Below are 10,521 nucleotides of genomic sequence, written 5' to 3'. Positions count from 1 at the left end.
TTGTACATGTAGGTAGGGATAAAGTGACTCTGCATAGATCATAAACAGTGAGTAACAGCAGTATAAAAACAAATGGGTGGGGGTGTCAATGTAAATATTCTGGTGACCATTTGATTAATTGTTCAGCCGTCTTAAGGCTTGGGGGATAGAAGCTGTTATAGGAGCCTCTTGGTTCTAGACTTGGCCCTCTGGTACCGCTTGCCGTGCGGTAGCAGAGAAAACAGTCTATGCCTTGGGTGACTGGAGTCTTTGACAATTTTTTGGGCTTTCCTCTGACACCGCCTAGTCCTGGATGGCAAGAATCTTGGCCCCAGTGATGTACTGGGCCGTACTTCAGTCTCCTGAGGGGGAAAAGGTGTTGTCGTGTCCTATTCACGACTGTCTTGGTGTGTTTGAAACACAGTCAGGAATTCAAGGTAATTTATGTGAGCATTGCAGACTTGTGGGGTCCAAACTCTGTTTATTGCATTCTCCTCGTGAAACTGCACCCCAGCTTCTGTCGTCATCACTTTCCTTGTTGCCACAATCCCTAGGGGAGTGCCAGGAACGAAGATCAAGGGGCTCTTCCAGGGATGGAGAGCCGAGGGACATGCGGAGGTCACCTTTATTTGACGCATGTGCACCAGTTCCCTGCTCTTGTGGTGAGTAGTCCATAGTTTGGTTTGCGCTCACTCACCAGTGGTGCCGGAGCACCCTCTTGTGACAGAGCGAGTTGCCCTTTCATTGTTTTTATTTGAAGGGACAGTGTTAAAACACTAGGATATGGGGACAGAGCTAGGTGCCGACTGACTGTTTGTCTTCCTGCCTTGGCTACTTTTTGGAGGGTTGTCTGGGGGAAATGTAGGATAGGAATGGTTCCCAGATTGTGTTTTGTATTTGTATATATAATGGATCCCTATTAGCTGCTGGCCAGGCCCAGGCTACTCTTCCAGGGGTACAGCAAAATGAAGACATTTTAAAAACATTACAATATTTGCTTTTATGAGAGATTTCCATTCAGAAATGCAAGCTGCCTCACTTTCAAGGGGCTGATGCGGTTTCTTTCAGTTATTACTTGCCCCTATTTACGAGAAGACCCTCTCAGTGGGAACGTATGTGGCCACTGCAGAGTCTCTCTGTCATGACTTTAGTAAGCCGTGGGTAGACAGAGGCCTTGTTCTTCCACCAGCTCAGAGGATCTGCAGATGTCTGGAGGAGGGGCTCCCCTGAACAGTCTGCAATTTTTGCCTAAAATGACATGTCCAAATCTAACTTCCTGTAGGTCAGGACCTGAAGCAAGGATATTCTTGATATCATTGAAAAGGAAACACTTTGAAGTGTGTGGACATGTGAAATGTATGCAGGGGAATATAGCACATTAGATTTGGTAAAATATAATACAAAGAAAAAAACATACATTTGTTGTATCCCAACATCTTTGAAATTCAAGAGAAAGGCAACGATGTATTATTGCAGTTTAGGCATAAGTTAGATTTTGACCACTAGATGGCAGCAGTGTATGTGCAAAGTTTTAGACTGATCAAATGAACCATTGCATTACTGTTCAAAACATTGTATCAGTCAAATGAACAGAAGCTTTCTGGCCATATCAGATCTGTCTATGTCCTGGGAATTATTTATTTTTTAAATAGATTTTTATTTTACCTTTATTTCACTAGGCAAGTCAGTTAATTAAGAATAAATGTACAATGACAGCCAAGGAACAGTGTGTTCACTTCCTTGTTCAGGGGCAGAATGGCGGATTTGTACCATGTCAGCTCGAGGATTCAATCTTGCAACCTTCTGGTTACTAGGCCAACGCTCTAACTACTAGGCTACACTGCCGTCCCATCTTCTTGGGTATGACGTTAACTTCATGCGGCAGGGTAGCCTAGTGGTTAGAGCGTTGGACTAGTAACCGAAAGGTTGTGAGTTCAAATCCCAGAGCTGACAAGGTTCAAATCTGTTGTTCTAGGCCGTCATTGAAAATAAGAATTTGTTCTTAACTGACTTGCCTAGTTAAATAAAGGTAAAAAGAATAATCATATTAGCGCAAGTTACCTCCACCATACCGCAGGGGTGGTCCAATCCAGGAGAGGTTTTAAAAGCAAATCTATATACAGTACCCATTTTGTTACGTTTCTTCCTTATTTAAAAATGGATTAAATAATATTTTCCCTCATCAATCTACACACAATATCCCATAATGACACAGCAAAAACATATTTTAGATTTTTTTTGCAAATGTATTAAACATAAAAGATGGAAATATGACATTTACATAAGTATTCAGACCCTTTACTCAGTACTTTGTTGAAGCATCTTTGGCAGGAATTACAGCCATTTCAGTAAGGGTGCAAAAAAACTAAATGATTAGTTTAGACATGTTTTATTGATCTTTGTGCAGCATAAGATTAATCAATAAATCACTTGATGTTCTGGCAAAAACACAGATTTTAGAAACAATTCACAAAAATGGACATGCAGTAGAGCATGCATAATGTTGTTGATTTGACTTCTCATTTAGTTTGGAGTCCGTTTAAGTAATAATTACTTTTCATTGAACTTACTAAGTATTTGAGTTAAAAACAACACTCTCCCCAAAATACTGTGTTATGGAACTAACCTAAAAAGTGTAGCAGCATCATCTCTAATAGTTTTAAAGTCTGAATAACCCATGGTGTTAGGGAACCAACGCTCTAGGAGTGTTAGTTTGTCAACACTTTGAAAAGTGTTAGTTTAGTAACACTATTCTGATGGGTCACATATACACTTTCAGTGTTACATTTAACACTGTAGATGTAAAAATGTTGATCTGAATAATGCTATCTAGGGTTAAAGTTATGGTTCGGTTTTATGACTTTGTTGTTGTGCCAGCTAGTGACCACTCTGCAGAGCTGCCTCCACATACATGAGTCCAAATAAATGTCAACCTGCGAGCTACGGTAGGTACTGTGATGTCTGAAATATACATGATTGGTGTAGATAATAATTAAATACAAGACAACAAGCTCTATATGATAGAAGTATCATTATAACGACTGGTTATTTCCAAAAGTGTATTTGTACATAAATCAATAACGATATTCATAACAAAATTCCCATTTAGAATATTACATCAATTATACAAACCAATCTTAGTGGTAAATCACTGCTTGTGAGTTTTACAGAATAATACAACACATCACATGACACAGTGCCTTCAGAAAGTATTCACACCCCTTGACTTTGTTCACATTTTGTTGTGTTAAAGCCTGAATTGAAAATAGATTCAGCTGAGATGTTTGGGTCACTGGTCCACACACAATAGCCCATAATGTCAAAGTGGAATTAGGTTTTTCAAAGGTTTTACAAATAATGAAAAAAATAAAAATCTTAAATGTCTTGAGTAAAAAAGTGTTCAACCCCTTTGTTATGACAAGTCTAAATAAGTTCATGAGTAAACATTTGCTTAACAAATCACATAATAAATTGCATGGACTCACTCTGTGTGCAATAATAGTGTTTTAACATGATTTTTTAATGACTACCTCCTCTCTGTACCCCACACATACAATTATCTGTAAGGTCTCTCGGACGAGCAGGGAATTTCAAACACAGATTCAAGCACAAAGACCAGGGAGGTTTTCCAAATGCCTTGTAAAGGGAACCTATTGGTAGATGGGTAAAACAAAAAGCAGACATTGAATAGTCCTTTGAGCTTGGTGGAGTTACTAACTTGACTTTGGGTGGTGTATCAATACATCCAGTCACTACAAAGATACAGGTGTCCTTCCTAACTCAGTTGTCAGACAGGAAGGAAGCCGCTCATGAATTTCACCATGAGGCCAATGGTGACTTTAAAACAGTTACAGAGTTTAATGGCTGTGATAGGAGAACACTGAGGATGGATCAAACACATTGTAGTTACTCCACAACACTAACCTTGACTAGTTTGGTGGGGCGGCAGGTAGCCTAGTGGTTAGAGTGTTGTGCCATTAACCAATAGGTTCCTGGATCGAATCCCCGAGCTGACAAGGTAAAAACCTGTTGTTCTGCACCTGGACAAGGCAGTTAACCCACTGTTCCCCGGTAGACTGTCATTGTAAATAAGAATTTGTTCATCACTGACCTGTCTAGTTAAATAAAGGTAAATTAATAATAATTGACTGAGTGAAAAGGAAGCCTGTACAGAATAAAAATATTCCAAAACAAGCATCATGTTTGAAACAAGGCACTATTGTAGTACTGCAAAAAAACATGGCAAAGTAATTCAGTTTTTGTCCTGAATACAAAGTGTTATTTTTTATGTAAATCCAATACACTAGACGCTGGGAGATGAATTCACCTTTCAACTGGACAATAACCCATGGCCAAATCTACACTAGAGTTGCCAAGAAGACAGTCAATCTATGGCAAGATCTGAAAATGGTTCTCTAGCTATGATCAACAGCCAATTTGGTAGAGCTTGAAGAATTTTGAAAAGAATAATGAGGAAATGTTGAACAATCCAGATGTGGAAATCTCTTAGAGACGTACCCAGACAGATTCACAGCTCTATTCAATGCCAAAGGAGCTTCCACAAAGTATTGACTTAGAGACGTACCCAGACAGACTCACAGCTGCAATCAATGCAAAAAGAGCTTCCACAAAGTATTTATTGACTTAGGAGTTTGACTACTTGTGTAAATGAGATTTTTCTGTCCCCACAAGGATAATAGAACCAACACACACACATACACACACACACACACACCACTCTTCCAGATTGAAAGTTATGCAGGCTTCTGGTTTAGGGCCTCTCTGGTAGCTTTGTCATTGTTTCTCAAGGAACTATTAAGTCTTAAGATGAGAAACAGTAGAACACCCAGAACAGTGATGATACTGACGATAGGTGACCTGACGATCCCAGAAACGCTTGTTTTTCATTTCTCACTGAGAAAATAAAGAGAGGTTAGCACTCAGAATACTCACAAATGTTGCAGTATCAAGCCCCATATGGAATATATACACTGAGTGTACAACACATTCGGAACACCTTCTGAATATTGAGTTGCACCCCCCTTTGCCCTGAAAACTGCCTCAATTCATCGGGGCATGGATCCTACAAGGTGTCGAAAGCATTCCACAGGGATAATGGCACATCTTGACTACAATGTTTCCCACAGTTGTGTCAAGTTGGCTGGATGTCCTTTGCGTGGTGGACAATTCTTGATACACACAGGAAACTTTTGAGCGTGAAAAACCCAGCAGCGTTGCAGTTCTTGACACACTCAAACCGGTGCTCCTGGCGCCTGCTACCATACCTCATTCAAATGCAGTTAAATCTTGTCTTGCCCATTCACCCTCTGAATGGTACACATACACAAGCCATGTCTCATTTATCTCAATGCTAAATAAATTAAATCCTTCTTTAACCTGTCTCCTCCCCTTCATCATCACTGATTGAAGTGGATTTAACAAGTGACATCAACAAGGGATCATAGCTTTCACCTGGATTCACCTGGTCAGTCTATGTCATGGAAAGAGCAGGTGTTCCTAATGTTTTGTTAACTCAGTGTATATGAATACTGTATTATCACATTTCATTTGAATTACTGGACCTTTTCCTGGTCATATCACATGAACCCATTTAACCTGTGTAACACTGGTCACTGTATATTAGCATTGTACTTACATGTAACTTACATGAAACAGTCAATGTGCCATGTCCGTTGCCACAGTCTGTGTTAATGGTAAAAGTGTAGTTTCCCTCATCAGCGTTGGTAACATTTTTGATCTCACAAAAGTAGGTGTTGGTTGTTATCGTAGTGTTACAATCTTTTGTACAATCACAATTTCGTATTGGAGTTTTTGATTTATCCTTCCAGAAATACTGTTCAGTTTTACATCCCATCTCACTGTTACCTACATCACCCTTCTTATTCTGATATGCATCACTGTATTCCACTCTACATGTCAGGTTGTGGTTCTGTCCTGCTACAACCGATTGATTTTCACACGTTACATCAACCCCTGGAAAAACAAACAAGGACATGAATTAATCAACAAGCAACATAATATCGGATGTCAATGAATGAAAGGATATCAATGGATAATATTGGGTATCAAACTATATCAAGGAATGAACATGCAGCATAATATCATAGCATTGTTCCAGTACATTTTACATGATGATAAACGTGTTAATATACTGTACATACAATGACAAATGTGTACATTCACATTCATATGTACAGTGGGGCAAAAAAGTATTTAGTCAGCCACCAATTGTGCAAGTTCTCCCACTTAAAAAGATGAGAGAGGCCTCTAATTTTCATCATAGGTACACTTCAACTATGACAGACAAAATGAGAAAAAAAAATCTGAAAATCACATTGTAGGATTTTTAATGAATTTATTTGCAAATTATGGTGGAAAATAAGTATTTGGTCACCTACAAACAAGCAAGATTTCTGGCTTTCACAGACCTGTAACTTCTTCTTTAAGAGGCTCCTCTGTCCTCCACTCGTTACTTGTATTAATGGCAACTGTTTGAACTTGTTATCAGTATAAAAGACACCTGTCCACAACCTCAAACAGTCACACTCCAAACTCCACTATGGCCAAGACCAAAGAGCTGTCAAAGGACAACAGAAACAAAATTGTAGGCCTGCACCAGGCTGGGAAGACTGAATCTGCAATAGGTAAGCAGCTTGGTTTGAAGAAATCAACTGTGGGAGTAATTATTAGGAAATGGAAGACATACAAGACCACTGATAATCTCCCTCGATCTGGGGCTCCACGCAAGATCTCACCCCGTGGGGTCAAAATGATCACAAGAACGATGAGCAAAAATCCCAGAACCACACGGAGGGATCTAGTGAATGACCTGCAGAGAGCTGGGACCAAAGAAACAAAGCCTACCATCAGTAACACACTACGCCGCCAGGGACTCAAATCCTGCAGTGCCAGGCGTGTCCCCCTGCTTAAGCCAGTACATTTCCAGGCCCATCTGAAGTTTGCTAGAGAGCATTTGGATAATATAGAAGAAGATTGGGAGAATGTCATATGGTCAGATGAAACTTATAACTTGTAAAAAATATAATATAAAAAATATAACTTTTTGGTAAAAACTCAACTCGTCGTGTTTGGAGGACAAAGAAGGCTGAGTTGCATCCAAAGAACACCATACCTACTGTGAAGCATGGGGGTGGAAACATCATGCTTTTGGGCTGTTTTTCTGCTAAGGGACCAGGACGACTGATCCGTGTAAAGGAAAGAATGAATGGGGCCTTATATCGTGAGATTTTGAGTGAAAACCTCCTTCTATCAGCAAGGGCATTGAAGTTGAAACGTGGCTGGGTCTTTCAGCATGACAATGATCCAAAACACACCGCCCGGGCAACGAAGGAGTGGCTTCTTAAGAAGCATTTCAAGGTCCTGGATTGGCCTAGCCAGTCTCCAGATCTCAACCCCATAGAACATCTTTGAAGGGAGTTGAAAGTCTGTGTTGCCCAGCAACAGCCCCAAAACATCACTGCTCTAGAGGAGATCTGCATGGAGGAATGGGCCAAAATACCAGCAACAGTGTGTGAAAACCTTGTGAAGACTTACAGAAAACGTTTGACCTTTGTCATTGCCAACAAAGAGTATATAACAAAGTATTGAGATAAACTTTTGTTATTGACCAAATACTTACTTTCCACCATAATTTGCAAATAAATTCATTAAAAATTCTACAATGTGATTTTCTGGATTTTTTTTCTCATTTTGTCTGTCATAGTTGAAGTGTACCTATGATGAAAATTACAGGCCTCTATCATATTTTTAAGTGGGAGAACTTGCACAATTGGTGGTTGACTAAATACTTTTTTGCCGCACTGTACATTATCATTCAGTGGTATCCTGAAATGAGTAACACCTTTCAAAGGGTCTCACAGGAACCTCTGTGTAAAAGTTCAAACTGCAAACTTTTGGTAATGTGAGGGGTTAAAATGTGAACCTTTTTATTAACATATTGTAGAGGTGTCAGACTGTTAGATTAGAGGCATGGCTTATTGGAGGCGTGGCTTTTAGCTAGTTCTTTATGGCCACCCGTTAGCGTAAATGTCATTCCCGTTCATAATTTTCATAATATTGAGTGTTTATGGATATTAGAGCAGTGGTACTGGGTTACCTTCAGACAAGTGTTGTAAGTCTTGTGGGCATACTAGAGTAAACAATTATCATGTACAGTGCCTTCAGAAACGTTTAATACCCCTTGACTTATTTCACATTTTGTTGTTTTACTAATTTTATTAAATATATGTTTTACACATAATACCTCATAATGACAAAGTGAATGCATTTTATTAGACATTTCAGTAAATGTATTGAACATTATATACATAAATATTGAATTTACATTAGTATGAGTCAATAAAAGAAGTCTCGTTGGCAGTGATTACAGCTGTGAGTCTTTCTGGGCACGTCTCTAAGAGCATTGCACACCTGGATTGTGTAACATTTGCCCATTATTATTTTCAAAACCTTCAAGCTCTGCCAAGTTGGTTGTTGCTAGACAACCATTTTAGGTCTTGCTATAGATGTTCAGGTAGATTTAAGTTAAATAAGGAATGTGAAATTATTTTTACTTTTACTTTTGATACTGAAGTATATCTTTTAATCAAGTAGTATTTTACTGGGTGACTTTCACTTTACTTCAGGCGTTTTCTATTAAAAGGCGTCTTGTCTTGTATGGAAATTGGGTACTTTTTCCACCACTGGAATTTATACACCTCTGTCAGCATCAATGAAGCTACAAAACTGTCTGTGTTCAATCTGAACATGACAATACAATGACATTTAATCAAATGTCTTTTTTTCTCTCAACATGGCAGGGTTCATAATTATTGACACCAATGAAGATTCTTATTAATAAAGTATTGAAAGGTTTAGTATTTGGTCCCATATTCCTAGCATGCAATTTGACTCTTCAAACTTGTTGGATGCATTTGTTGTTTGTTTTGGTTGTGTTTCAGTTATTTTCTGCTCAATAGAAATGAATGGTAAATATGTATTGTGTCATTTTGGAGTCATTTTTATTATAAATAAGAACAGCATATGTTTCTAAACACTTCTACAATAATGTGTTTGCTACCACGATGATGAATACTCCTGATTTAATTGTGAATAATGATGAGAGGGTCAAAGATCTTACCCCCAAGACATGCTAACCCCTCACCAATAGAATAACAGGGGAGGTATGTCTTGGGGCTATGATCTTTGAACCTATAACTTTCTCACTCATAACAACCATAACAATGTATAAAGTGTTGAGTTTACCTTGTTTTTCTGACTGGACATTAGAAGTGAGCAAACCGAGACTCAGAAACAGCAGAAGCATTTTGCCATGTGTCCTAAAGCACAAAGAACAAAAACCACAAAACATGAATAGCTTATACATTAACCTACATTAACCTACATCAGATTGGACATAGACTGTGTGCTTCAAGCAGTAGTTCTATGTCTTGAAGGATTGGAATTAACCACAGCCCTGATCTGTTTTCGTGGCAACTGTGGAGCTGTAGTGATATTTAATTAAGAACAGGTCAGGAGAAATTCTGGGTGAATCTGAATAGTTTTCAAGTTCCACTCAAGCAGTTTTTTAAATTACTTTTCCTGACGAAAGACCATATCCAAAGTATAAATACAATAGTGTGTACACACTTAAGCTTTAGAATAGACATTGAGAAAAATAGAGCTTTTTAGATTTATCGGCAAAAGACAAAAAAATACTTTGGCATTGTAAAATGGGTATGAGAGGTTCTGAATTGCAACCTGGGGCTCCCCCCGCACCAAAACTTCTCCCCCCTGCATGCAATCTGCAAAGCCTGAACTTTTCCACATTTATGCATTTTCCTCTCTCCACAGCCTTAGTAGGCCTACCAAAGAAACACCCAGAGTTCAGCTGAATTCACCATCTAACACAGACTGTCATTAGCGCTGAGGAAAACAAAAGAACATTCTGAGATTGAGACCCTGAGAGTAATCATGAGATGTCCGTCGAGGTGACGTGACCAACAAATCCTCACTCACTCACTCACTCACTCACTCACTCACTCACTCACTCACTCACAATGATCTAAGTAGGTAAGGATACTGTACTTACAAGCTTACAGCCTCTGAATGTCCTGCCGTCAAATAAAGTTGTATTGTGCAGTGTCCCAGAAAATAACTGTGAGAGAAGAGATTCGGTGGAGACAATCTCTACCCTACCTGAAGACTGTTGAGAAGGCATGCAACACGTTCTCTCTCTCTCTCTCTCTCTCTCTCTCTCTCTCTCTCTCTCTCTCTCTCTCTCTCTCTCTCCCTCCCTCTCCCTCTCCCTCTCCCTCTCCCTCCTGGACAGATCCCCGACAGTCCTAAAATGGGCAGCGAGTGAGGGCAAAGCACAGTGAATTTACTTTCACCAAGGGTTTTTTCCCTGGACTTTTTCTTAGGCTAAGCTAGATTTTTAGGTCTACTAACCACAGTTCCTGACAATCCACATTTTGCACAACCGGTAACTATCATACTTAATAAAACCATCACAGCATAAAA

The 10,521-nt window shown here is 39.2% G+C and overlaps 1 long non-coding RNA gene across 2 annotated transcripts; it reads right to left on the bottom strand.

Moving 5' to 3' along the window:
- Positions 1 to 2,266: 2,266 nt before the first annotated feature.
- LOC110491323 lies at positions 2,267 to 10,263 on the bottom strand. 2 transcript variants are annotated; one of them, XR_002468805.2, is made up of 4 exons: positions 10,091 to 10,263; positions 9,265 to 9,338; positions 5,636 to 5,973; positions 2,267 to 4,893 (listed from the first exon to the last, which is right to left on the bottom strand). It is a non-coding gene; the product is annotated as an uncharacterized LOC110491323 (long non-coding RNA). The 2 variants fall into 2 exon arrangements; XR_002468804.2 differs by having other exon boundaries at positions 2,268 to 4,893; positions 5,647 to 5,973.
- Between the last annotated feature and the right edge of the window lie 258 nt (positions 10,264 to 10,521).

This window comes from Oncorhynchus mykiss, chromosome 16 (assembly GCF_013265735.2).
Source record: "Oncorhynchus mykiss isolate Arlee chromosome 16, USDA_OmykA_1.1, whole genome shotgun sequence".
In the NCBI taxonomy this organism is placed as follows: domain Eukaryota; kingdom Metazoa; phylum Chordata; class Actinopteri; order Salmoniformes; family Salmonidae; genus Oncorhynchus; species Oncorhynchus mykiss.
This window is presented reverse-complemented; position numbering and strand designations above follow the sequence as displayed.